Below are 11,114 nucleotides of genomic sequence, written 5' to 3' on the forward strand. Positions count from 1 at the left end.
ACAAATGATGGTGGTCTGCTACCTCCTATGGATGATGGGACGTACTTCCCATGGGAAGATTTGTACCGTGGTCGGTGATGGCCCTAAGGACTCAACCACTGTTCCCGCCAGTTTGCTGTCGTGGCGGTCCGGTCATTCAGTTTTTTTTCGTGTGCTTTCTTTAGTGGGGGGTCGAAGTGACCGTTTATGGTCCCTCATATTTTCCGGTGTTTTTCTCCCCCATTACCAACATTATTTCATGCATTCCCTACTGGTCCACTATGTGCTCCAAAGATACATAAAAAGTTGGGAACTCTTATCAAAACGACGAAATTGGACATACTTGTTTTACTGAAATTATAGATAAGCATTTAATTTTGAACCAAATACATTAGTTTATTGGCTGTACGTACGTATGCGATTGCGATTACTTGTAAATGCACTGATTTCATTGGATGTATCTTAATGAAATCATCACTTGTGATGACAGTATAACGAAATGAATCATCAAAATTATAGATTTGTGTCAAATTTTGGGCGAAATTCATCCAAAGATAATCTGTCTGTTTTCTTATCTGTATAACAGGAATACTATAACTTGAAAATGGGAGCTAGGTAAATGAAATTTGGTATCCAGACGACATCAAAATATTACACCTACATTCAAATCGCGGTTAGTCAAAAAGAAGAGATTCAAAATGCCAAATCAGCTCTTTTCGCTTTAAGACGAAGCTAAACACAAAATATACCTCCATATACAAGAAAATGGAGGAGACGGCGCTCTCACTGTTATTTCTTAGGAAAATCGGAACCAACAGTGTAAATAAAAATGTTCACCATGCTGTTATTTTCAGTATAGAATTTCATCAAAAATAACATGTTATTTATGAATCTCCAATAAACTTGCTTGTGTTTATGTTTGTTGTTTTATAGTTGACATCAGGACATCCTTGGTTACAATATATGCTTTTTATGCAATTTGGTTTTTTGGTGCAAAATTCTATTGCAGCAAGACTCCTAATAATTGCACTGTCACAAAACAAAATTTATAAAGAAAATGCTTTGTGTCAGAATACTTATTTGTCATTAAAAAAAAAAAAAAGATGGTGAATCATGTTTTACGTGTTATATTGAATACAAAGTAAACTTAAAGTCAATAGAAAATAAATTCTTTTTTATGCAGTTCCAATTTCTCCTGGAACGTGATGGCTTGTTGGTAAGGTCTCGGCTTTGGAACCGGAGGGTTTCAGGCAGGAGACCCGATTCCGCCGAAGAACCTTGGTGTAAGCGAGTCTGGCGCACGTTAAATTCGTCGGGACCAAACGTCCTCTTGTCTGGTGTGGTGCGAAAATTTGGACGAGGGAAGGCCAGCTCAGTTATCATGATTGTTATCTGACCGAGGTTCAGAATTCCGTCTTAAAATAGCCCTAGAGTTGCTTTAAAAACGGAAATTGAATATAACTAAACTAAACTAAACCCAATTTCTCCTACTACGTCTTGGGATATTTTCCAAAATAGTTTTTTTCCTCCAGATACTTACAGCTTCTGATTTATATGTAACATTTATTCTAAGGCTATTTTATATGCACTGTACTGATTGCGGTTAGAATTACAATTCCTCTGGATAAAATAACAGTACAAAAAAAAAGGAAACTCACTAAAAAATTTGGGATTATTAATCTGTTCATATTTCGATTGTATAAAAGAAAGCTGAATGAATGAATTTCAAAATATAGAATAATGAATCCAATAGCCGCCTCATTACATTCCTATGACAAAGAACTAAATACATTTGGTATCTAAATGCACAACATACTGTGCTATTCTTACCACGCCTACTCAGGAGCAGAGAATTTCAAAACAAAATTGATATGGCAAATTTGATGGAAACAGTGTGAGCATGTATTGGCTTTTGGCATTCATTTTTCGCTTCACGAACTATTGGAATTACAGTAAATTCGCATGAAGTCATGCCATGTGAGAAACGAAAATTCTGAAGTGATTTAATATCTAACTGCATGCTATCTTCCGCGGTCTGTAACTCTATGGATTCGTTCCTACTACAAGATGCACACGAAGGAAAAGAAAAGAAACTATAGAAAAGTGGTGGTCCTGAAACTTTATCGCATACTCTCTAATAAATGTACTTCTATATTAATAACTGTATGTCATTGGCGAACAATAGTTACGAAAGAGCCATTTAAATAGAGATCTTGGCGATTTTCGGCTACTGATTATTAAGATGCGGGTGATACAAAATTACTGGAAAACCGAATATGCATTTTGTATATCTTTTTCTGACCGATTAAAAACTATACAAATTGTACAAAATTACAGTTGCAATCAGAAATTTATATACCAAATTTCATATATTCAATTCATTACGTTTTTAAGTTATCGCATTTATATACTTTTGATCGGACAGACCGACAGACGGTAAGCTCCTTAAACAGATTTGGTTTCCAATTTCATAGTATCTACATTTTATATGTCAATACATTTAAATCTACTATTAATATCTACATTTACTTGATTTCTACGTCTACATTTACTATTAATATCTACATCTACTTTTAATTGATATCTACATTTTAAATGTTAAATTTGTGCACCAAATTTTATCGGTTCTCACTGTTTTGTAATTATTGTGTTAAATTATATTCTGACAGCCGGACCGTCTTCTGAATGATTTCGCTCAAAATTTGATAGAATTATGCAGTTTAATATAAAAACCGTACACCAAATCTCATCCACCTAGCTCGAAAGGTTTTTTCAATTATCTTATTCACAGGCAGACATCATTCCAAAATATGATTTCCGGATTCAGGGTATTCTGAAACAGGGAGATTCGTCAAATTTTGGAGTTTGAATTTTCTACCGATTACAGTATTTTCTCTATATATACTTCGTGTTCCAAAAAAATAAAAATTATAGAAGGTCCCCTCTCATTTTTATCACCAGAACCTCTGGTCTGGAACATCGTACCATCATGATGCTTTAGATTTAATTTGTCTATCTTTGCTTTATTTTTCAAAATTGTTCTTAATTATCTAGCGATAAAGTGCATGCAAAAATAAAATAAAAAATTATTGAATATTGTCTCAACGCATAATAAACACATTTCTAAAATAACGAAAAGTATTTTTGTAAAATACACTTTAAAATACTTTTTAATTTATTAAGATTAGAAAAACATTGTATCGAAATAAAACTGATATCACAGAAAAGCTCATTTTTCTTGTTTCAAAGTGGTATGAAAATTGTTTTTTGTTTGTTGTGTCTTATGGTACTTCTCTAGACAAGCCCGCTGACAAAGTCAGCGATAAAATAGTTTTTATATGATTACATGACCCGAAATTATTGAGGTAATATGTTAAAAATTTTTTTAATTAATAACTTACTTAAAATTTTGAAGGCTTCTTTCTTAATGAGCCCCCATTACCTAGAAGTAATTAGTATTTGTAAAGTTTGATTGCTGTAAATCGAGTAATATGTCCTCAACAATGCTTTGATGAAATTAAAAAAATAACACGAAGGCCTATAAAGAATATCATTTTAAATCATTTTCTATGCTCATTTGACTTGCATCACGTGATCACGCATTGATTCCAGCGTGATCATCATTCATTGTGATATTCCATTATGCGTGATATTCCATCATTTCTTAATATAGTCAAAAAAGCAGCGGGAGTGATATCCCCAAAACGTTCTCGTATACTCTCTAACATGACATTGGCGCACAATAATTAAGAAATATTAAACTTTGGCGTGAATTTAGTCATTTCACGCCAATTGAATTTCTTTTATTCATTGAGGTTCGCCAAAATCTTGAGATAGAATTTTTGACGATTACTATACTACGTATACGATAAAGTAAAAATAACTATTGTAAATTTGATATTTTTGAAAGATAGTAAGTAAAATAAATAGATAGTAAAACGATTGTAAATAAATTTTATAAATAGAAATTCGACAACTAATGAATATCAATGAACAAAATTCGTTTCACAAATAATTTTTTATCCAAAACATTTCATTACAATTTAATAAAGGTAACAATACATCTACATCTGTTTAATGATATATTGAGTATAATCAAATTCTTTATGATAGTTTTTGAACTCTTATGGAACATTATGGAACTCTTGCACCCTATTTGTCCAAATATGTTAAAAATATTTAATTATTTTGATAATGTATAAATATCTTCTAGGTTTCTTCTTTTTTTTCCCCATATTTTTTTTAAATGCATAGAATGTATAATAAAACTATAAACATATTTACATCAAATAGAACAAAATTTAGTCTATTTGACGTCTATTAATGCTCTTGATACCTACCTGCTTATGATAGGGTGTTGTTAGAGGACAAGCGGATTCCAGGTTAGAAATTCAATTCCATTGAAAAAACGCGGGTTAAGCCGATCTATTACTTATTAAATCCGTCGAGTCAAAATGTCATTCTAGGGGTAATTGGAAGTATGGAAAAGGGGATAAAAATAGTCATTCTTGTCATTTGACCATGGTTCAAAATTACGAAGAAAATCAGTACTAAAATAGCGCATGTGGTGCTCCGAAACGGAAATAAGTTTAGTTGAAGGAAACTGGTGCTTACTCTGCCCTTACTGTATTCTATTATTGAAGGATCCGAAAAAACCTTTCCCAAAATGAAATCGAAAACTTTCTTTAAATTCAAGTGTTACAGAGAACGAAAAAAAGAAAAATTATTAAGTTCTACCTTAGAGTAGAGTCTAATCAATGAATGCAACAGGCATTTAATTTTTTCGTTTTGAATGCTATTTAAAGAACCAAATTTATTTTGCATTAAATGGGGAATTTCAAATATTTTAAGGCTAGTAGAAGAAAGTGCGATAAACATATCCAATCCAACTAATGCGAGATTCATTATCACCCGGTTTTTGAGATCTGGTTGACATTTATCTTCAAAAGCATTTCAACACTTGAGTGCTATTTTTAGTGAACACATCATGGAAGCACTTCAATCTTAGAAGTAAACTTTTGAGCTTTAAGTTCATAAAAAGTAATTATTTGTGGGTTTTCTTTTCAATGGTATAAAACTCGAGGAAAATTCGTCCGCCTACTGCTAAGATGATATCTCAGAACATCATCTTAGTAGGAATAACCAATCATATTTAAGAAAGAGAATGCCTTTCGTAACGCTGTATACAACACTCAAAAACCCGGAAAAAAAATTGGTTTCTCGTTGCTGAAGGTGTGTGGGTGTGTGCGTGCATACGCGTGCCTTCATATTCTATTGCATAAATCGTTTTATCTAGTGCTACCAAATTTGACACAGTTATTGTTTGGAGGGTAAAAAATTACACGTCTGCTTGATTTTTAAAATTTTTAACTAATTAAAAATTAAACGAGATTTTTCGTGATAATACCCGAAAATATTGGACAAATCTGTTTTCTACTCTATCGTAAAATTTAAAAATTGCCTTTATAAAAATCCCTGTCTACCCACCACAAAAATTTTCCAACATTTTGATAATTTCTAATTGGATATTTTTAAAATGGTTTTTTTTTATAATGAAATTCACATCGTTTTCTTGTTTCGTCAGATGTTTAATTCCTTGACTTTTTTTTTCCTTTGTTGAGAATAGGGAAGAAAGATTCTGTTAATTCCCTACGCAGTTTACATGAGGAATCAGAAAGTGAAATTACATTACGCAGAAAGACAGAGTGCCATTAAAAATAGATTACACAGGTACTTAAGTCATTGCTATCACTTGTCATAGAAATCGATGCCATTGGTGGATTCGCGCACGTAATAAATAATGCAGGAGTAAAGGTATTAAAATAACACGGTTTTAATGTCTTACACAGTTCGAGCTTAAAATACTTCATTGATTGAATCATGAACATCCAAGTTACGCTTAAGAAATTTAAATAAAATTAAACAGCTGTCAATATTTAATATAGGGATTCAGTTGGTAAACAAGGGTGGCAAATAATAATTAAATAATTAATTTAATACTAAAATTCTAATATTTCATTTTTTTTTTTTTTTTTACTTTCTTGTATATTAAACAGAAAGTTAATATAATCGTCCAAACATTTTACTTTCAGATTCTGAAATATTTTTGCATTTTAGACCTCCTTGAACCATTTTTTGGGGGGCGGGAGCGGGGGCTTTACCTTTATTTGTCTTTGAACATGATAACTCAAAAATATCATAAGCCTAATGGATGAAATTTTGTACACGATATTTATATTATATTTCTTTCAACTTTTGGACGAAATCCTTCAGCAAGAAATTATTTTGCTTATCCCTTAGTGTACTTGTAGCCACGATGACTCAACAATTCAAGTAGTTAGATGAAATTTGACTTATGGCTTTATTAATAAGATTGTTGATTTGTATTAAGCATTGCTCCAAACACGTGCACTGCATATTAATTTAACCGTTCTCGTGCATTTCAATAAACTAAATATCATAAAACTGTATGGATGTGTTTTACGTTCTTTATATCAAAATTTTAGACCTATGCTTAATTTTAAATATAGTGTATACTCAAAAGCAGACTGCTTGTCAGTCAGACACCAAAAGTTCCTTTCAGTGCGCATGCGCAAATTATAATAAATATGTTGATGCACGTGATAAACGGCGCAGGCTTCTTACTAATCTTTCATAAATGTAAGCACTCTTTTCCTATTCTTCCCACTGCTGGTGAGGATTAGCAGTAATGATAGTAATTTTTTGATCACTAACCTTTTTTTTTCTTGTGAGAAGATGAAGTTTCGTTATATGCATGCCGCAAAAAGATTATTTAAAACTTCAAAAGGCCTTCTGTTAAAATAATTGATTCAGTTCCCTTATTAACTATATAAAGTAATGGAACCACTCCTGAAGTATTTATATTAGTGAATATATTTAGCCACCCCCCAGAAAAATGTGTCCCTTTTCTATTTAATAAATAATTCTTGATTATAAATTTTTCCCGTTATTTTATTCTATTTTTCGATACCCCTTAAAACCTCCAGACATCTGCTTAATTTAACTTACATTCCATTTTACTATTAGGGATGCGTTTTGGCTGTCTGGATGCATTCTACATAAATTTTTTTTAAAAAATTCATCATAAATTAATTATTTGATATTTGGCGTGTGAATTTTGACGCTAAAATTATAGATTTATATCTAATCTTGGAACCAAAACAAAGGCAAGAGAATCAATTTACATGCCTGATTCCTTTCAGTATTTTACAATAGTTAACACAATACCCGTAGATTATAAAACATAAAAGACAGATGAAAAGCGAACACACCTTTTGATTGTATCCAATATGAAATGCTTTTGAATTTGTATGATAATCAAGTACTCATTCGGCCTTAATAGGCATATATGTCATTATCTAATAAATAAATAAATACTACGTTTACATGGGTTATCGCAGAAAGAATCATTTTTACATGAGATTTAAAAGTTTAATCATGCGGTAGTTGTGACGAAAGGATTAAATTGCATTTCTCTTTTTAACTAATCTCAGTAACTAAAAACTAAAATTTATAAAATTTTATTTAAATGATAATTTTATAAACATTAAAAAAGAAAATAAAGGATTATTATTATTCATTGGAGAACTGAATTAATCAGACTTGTGTTGGACATGAATGAACCAGATTTATGTATTTTTACAACGTATTATTATTATTATTGTTATTTAAAAAATAGCGAAGAATGATCCTCTAGCAGTTGCAGTCTCTTCTAATAATAAAGATGAATGTATGAGCTTCCATATGTCTATATTTTTATGTATGTGTTGTTTCTGTGCAAACCAGATTGTTTGGCTTACAACTACCAAATTGACCTATATAAACTTGGAAAGCGACAATATATCTCTCGAAGTGATTTTTTTAAATTTTAGTTAACATTTTAATTAATTAGAAATTAAGCAAAAAGAATAAAAAGCGTTTTTCGGAAGATTATTCCTGAAAATATTATTCCACAAATATGTTCTTTACACCGTTCAGAAATTTTAAAATCTTTTCACTGATATCAATTTATAATCGAACAAACTTTCCCTAAATTTTAACAATTTTTAAAAAAATATTTTTTGCCTAGTTTTCAAGAATATATTTCATTATTGAACAGAAGCGAAAACTGCTTTCAGCTTCTATAAAGTATTTAATCGCGGAATTTTCTTCTATTGTTGAAAATTAAGATAGAAGGATTCTGTTTAATATCTGTATAGTTTACAAAACGAATTTTTAAAAAAATGTGAATTTGCATTATCGCAAAAATTAAAAGGAAGATAAAAGGGACAATTGCTTTTTTAACAGCACTATGATGTATGATCTCAATTAGGAAACTGTATACAGAACATATGTAATGCAATTAAATAAGGCGATTTTATTATCTAATGGAATAATGAACAAAAAATGACAAAGCATAACACAAAACCCGTAGATTATTAAGCATAAAGGGTAGACGAAAAGCGGACACGCCTTATGATTGTACCTAATACGAAATGCTTCAGTATTAGTATAATAACCAAGTACTTTTCGGTTTTAATGGGCATATATATATATATATATATATATATATATATATATATATATATATATATATATATATATATATATATATATATATATATATATATATATATGTCTTGGAGATCGACTTCATTCCCTATTGAATGAATAAAAACAACGTTTGCATGGATTATTGCAGAACGAACCATTTTTGCATGGAATTTAAAATCTTACTCTTGCAAAAGTCGAATCGAAAGGACTAAGCTATATTTCTCTCTTTCTAAATAATTAGCATTAAATAAAAGCTTATCATTAATAATTTATATCAATGAAATTAAATAGTCAATATTCCTGGAACCAGCTGGTCGCGAAAGGCGACTAATTATCAGTAAAAGTGAAAGAAATATGGTAAGTAGATATTTGAAAGTATACAAAAGGTCTTTTGTGCCAATATAATTTTCAAATGAGAATATTATTTTTCAGTTCTTCATTTCTTTTATTTGTTCTTAAAAATTATAATCCGACTATTGACAGAACATCACTTTAATTGTAAAAGATTTTTCATGGAGAAAGAATTATTACAGGATATTTTTTCTCGCGTACATTGATAATTATAATTTTTTTGGTACATTTCGGTTTTAACGTCTAGAAAAGAGCGTAAAGAATCACATGCTATATAGTTTAACGATTGAAATCGCCAAATTGGCGAAATTTTTTCTTGGCTCTTTTTGATCCCCATTACAACCGACAAGTACCATTTTTTTAATCGCATATCGTTGGTGAACAGCTGGTATAACAGGAATTATGATTGTCATTAATTTCAGCTAAATCTCTTATGCATAACATGATGCTCATTCCCTCAACAAGTATTTTTAAACATCAAATTGTTATTTTAATAGTCTTTCACCTGTGTCTGTTTATTGTCAACCGGAATCTTCCTAAGTCGAGTCTCATGACAACATGGCGTCATTAAATATTTAAATGTCTGGGAAATTCATCTTCTAATTGCACGTTGTGTTTTGCAGTTATGTTATTTTACTTTCTGACTTTCATGTAAGCTGCACTGTTAATAAGTAGAATATTTTATCTTCAGCTTATAGCAATGGTAAGAAATCAAGTGATAAATATTTTATAAAACAGATTTCATTGCAATAATGCGATCTATTATTTAAATTTATGCAAAAAATATTTTTTTGAAATTGATGAAAAATTTGCTCAACAAATAGATTAAACTCATTAAAAAAAATAATATTTTTAATTTCTGGTATACAAAGAATAGATATTATAATCATCCAAAAAATTCAACGAATCTCCCCGTTTTAGACCTCTTTCAGTTCGAAAAACAAATTTTTAGAAAATGGCTGTCTGTCTGTGACAAAGTTAACTCATAAGTCCTTTCTCCCATTATGCGAGAAAATCTTTGGGGGATCACGCCCACAAGTTAATTTTGAAGTGGTGAAATAATCAGTTTTGTATGATAATATTTTCGTGAGTTATCGTAGGCAAATGTCAAAATCTCATTTAATTTTTTGTTAAAATTATAAAACAAATTTTTTTTTAAAAAATCGTTCGGCGATCCGTATTTCCACCCTTCAATATTTATGCCGAATGTGACTGTTTTTGACCAAAGAATCTGTTCTGTAGAGCACTAACGCACAAGCACACATTACTCTTTATTATTAGCAGAGATTGAGATACAGACTACCCTTTAGAATTTTTTCTCATTTGAATGAGGTTACAAAGAGATTCATAAAAAGTATAATCATATGCATCTACTGATATTAATTTTTTTGGTGAAATTGAATTTCTTTTGCAAATAATATTCGTTTATCGTCTGCTTATTTCTAATATAATTATTTTTATTTCCAATCCCTTTTTTAATATTTCCCTTTTGAACTATTCATCTTTCCACAATAAACCACTATTAAATATTTATAATTTCTTCATTTACAAACGTTGCTTCAAAACATTAAATAAGGTATAACGAATCTTTTATAAAAACAATTCTATTTAAATACCTTTTACATAACATTTTAAAATTCTCATATAAAAATAAAATATGCATTTTTTCTATTCTGAATAAATGTCTTATATAGATTTTTGGATGACAAGTAAAGTTGTTTGAAACTGCTGTTTGTAAATTATCTCTGTAAATGTACAGATGAACATTACACTGCAAGGAAGTCAGTCAGAAAATTCCATGTAGAGGTAAAATGACTCGTAACAATTAGTTCAAACTTAGTAAGTCCAAGTAAAATGATTTCCTGCATCCGATACTGTAAAAACATATAAATATTGCACTCTTAATTAATTAAAAAATAATTTTTGAAATCCCGAAACGAAATAATTTAAAAGGCCTTGTAAATTGTACTTAAAAAAAATTCTTCAGAGGAAAAACTCCAATAAAATGCTCGGTATTTATGGATTCATTTTCTTTCTTTCTTTTTTTTCCCACCGGTATTGTGCATTTACAAACATTATAAACTATCCGCCTTTGCCGATCAGTTTGTTCGTTGGATTGATTGCTAAAATTTTCAATTAAATATTTCTAATAGCTCTTACTGGCTTCCTCGATAAAATATTCTTAAATTTCTAATTTTGTTAGGTATCAGGCAAGAACTATTTAAAAAATT

This window comes from Argiope bruennichi, chromosome 9 (assembly GCF_947563725.1).
Source record: "Argiope bruennichi chromosome 9, qqArgBrue1.1, whole genome shotgun sequence".
Classification (NCBI taxonomy): domain Eukaryota; kingdom Metazoa; phylum Arthropoda; class Arachnida; order Araneae; family Araneidae; genus Argiope; species Argiope bruennichi.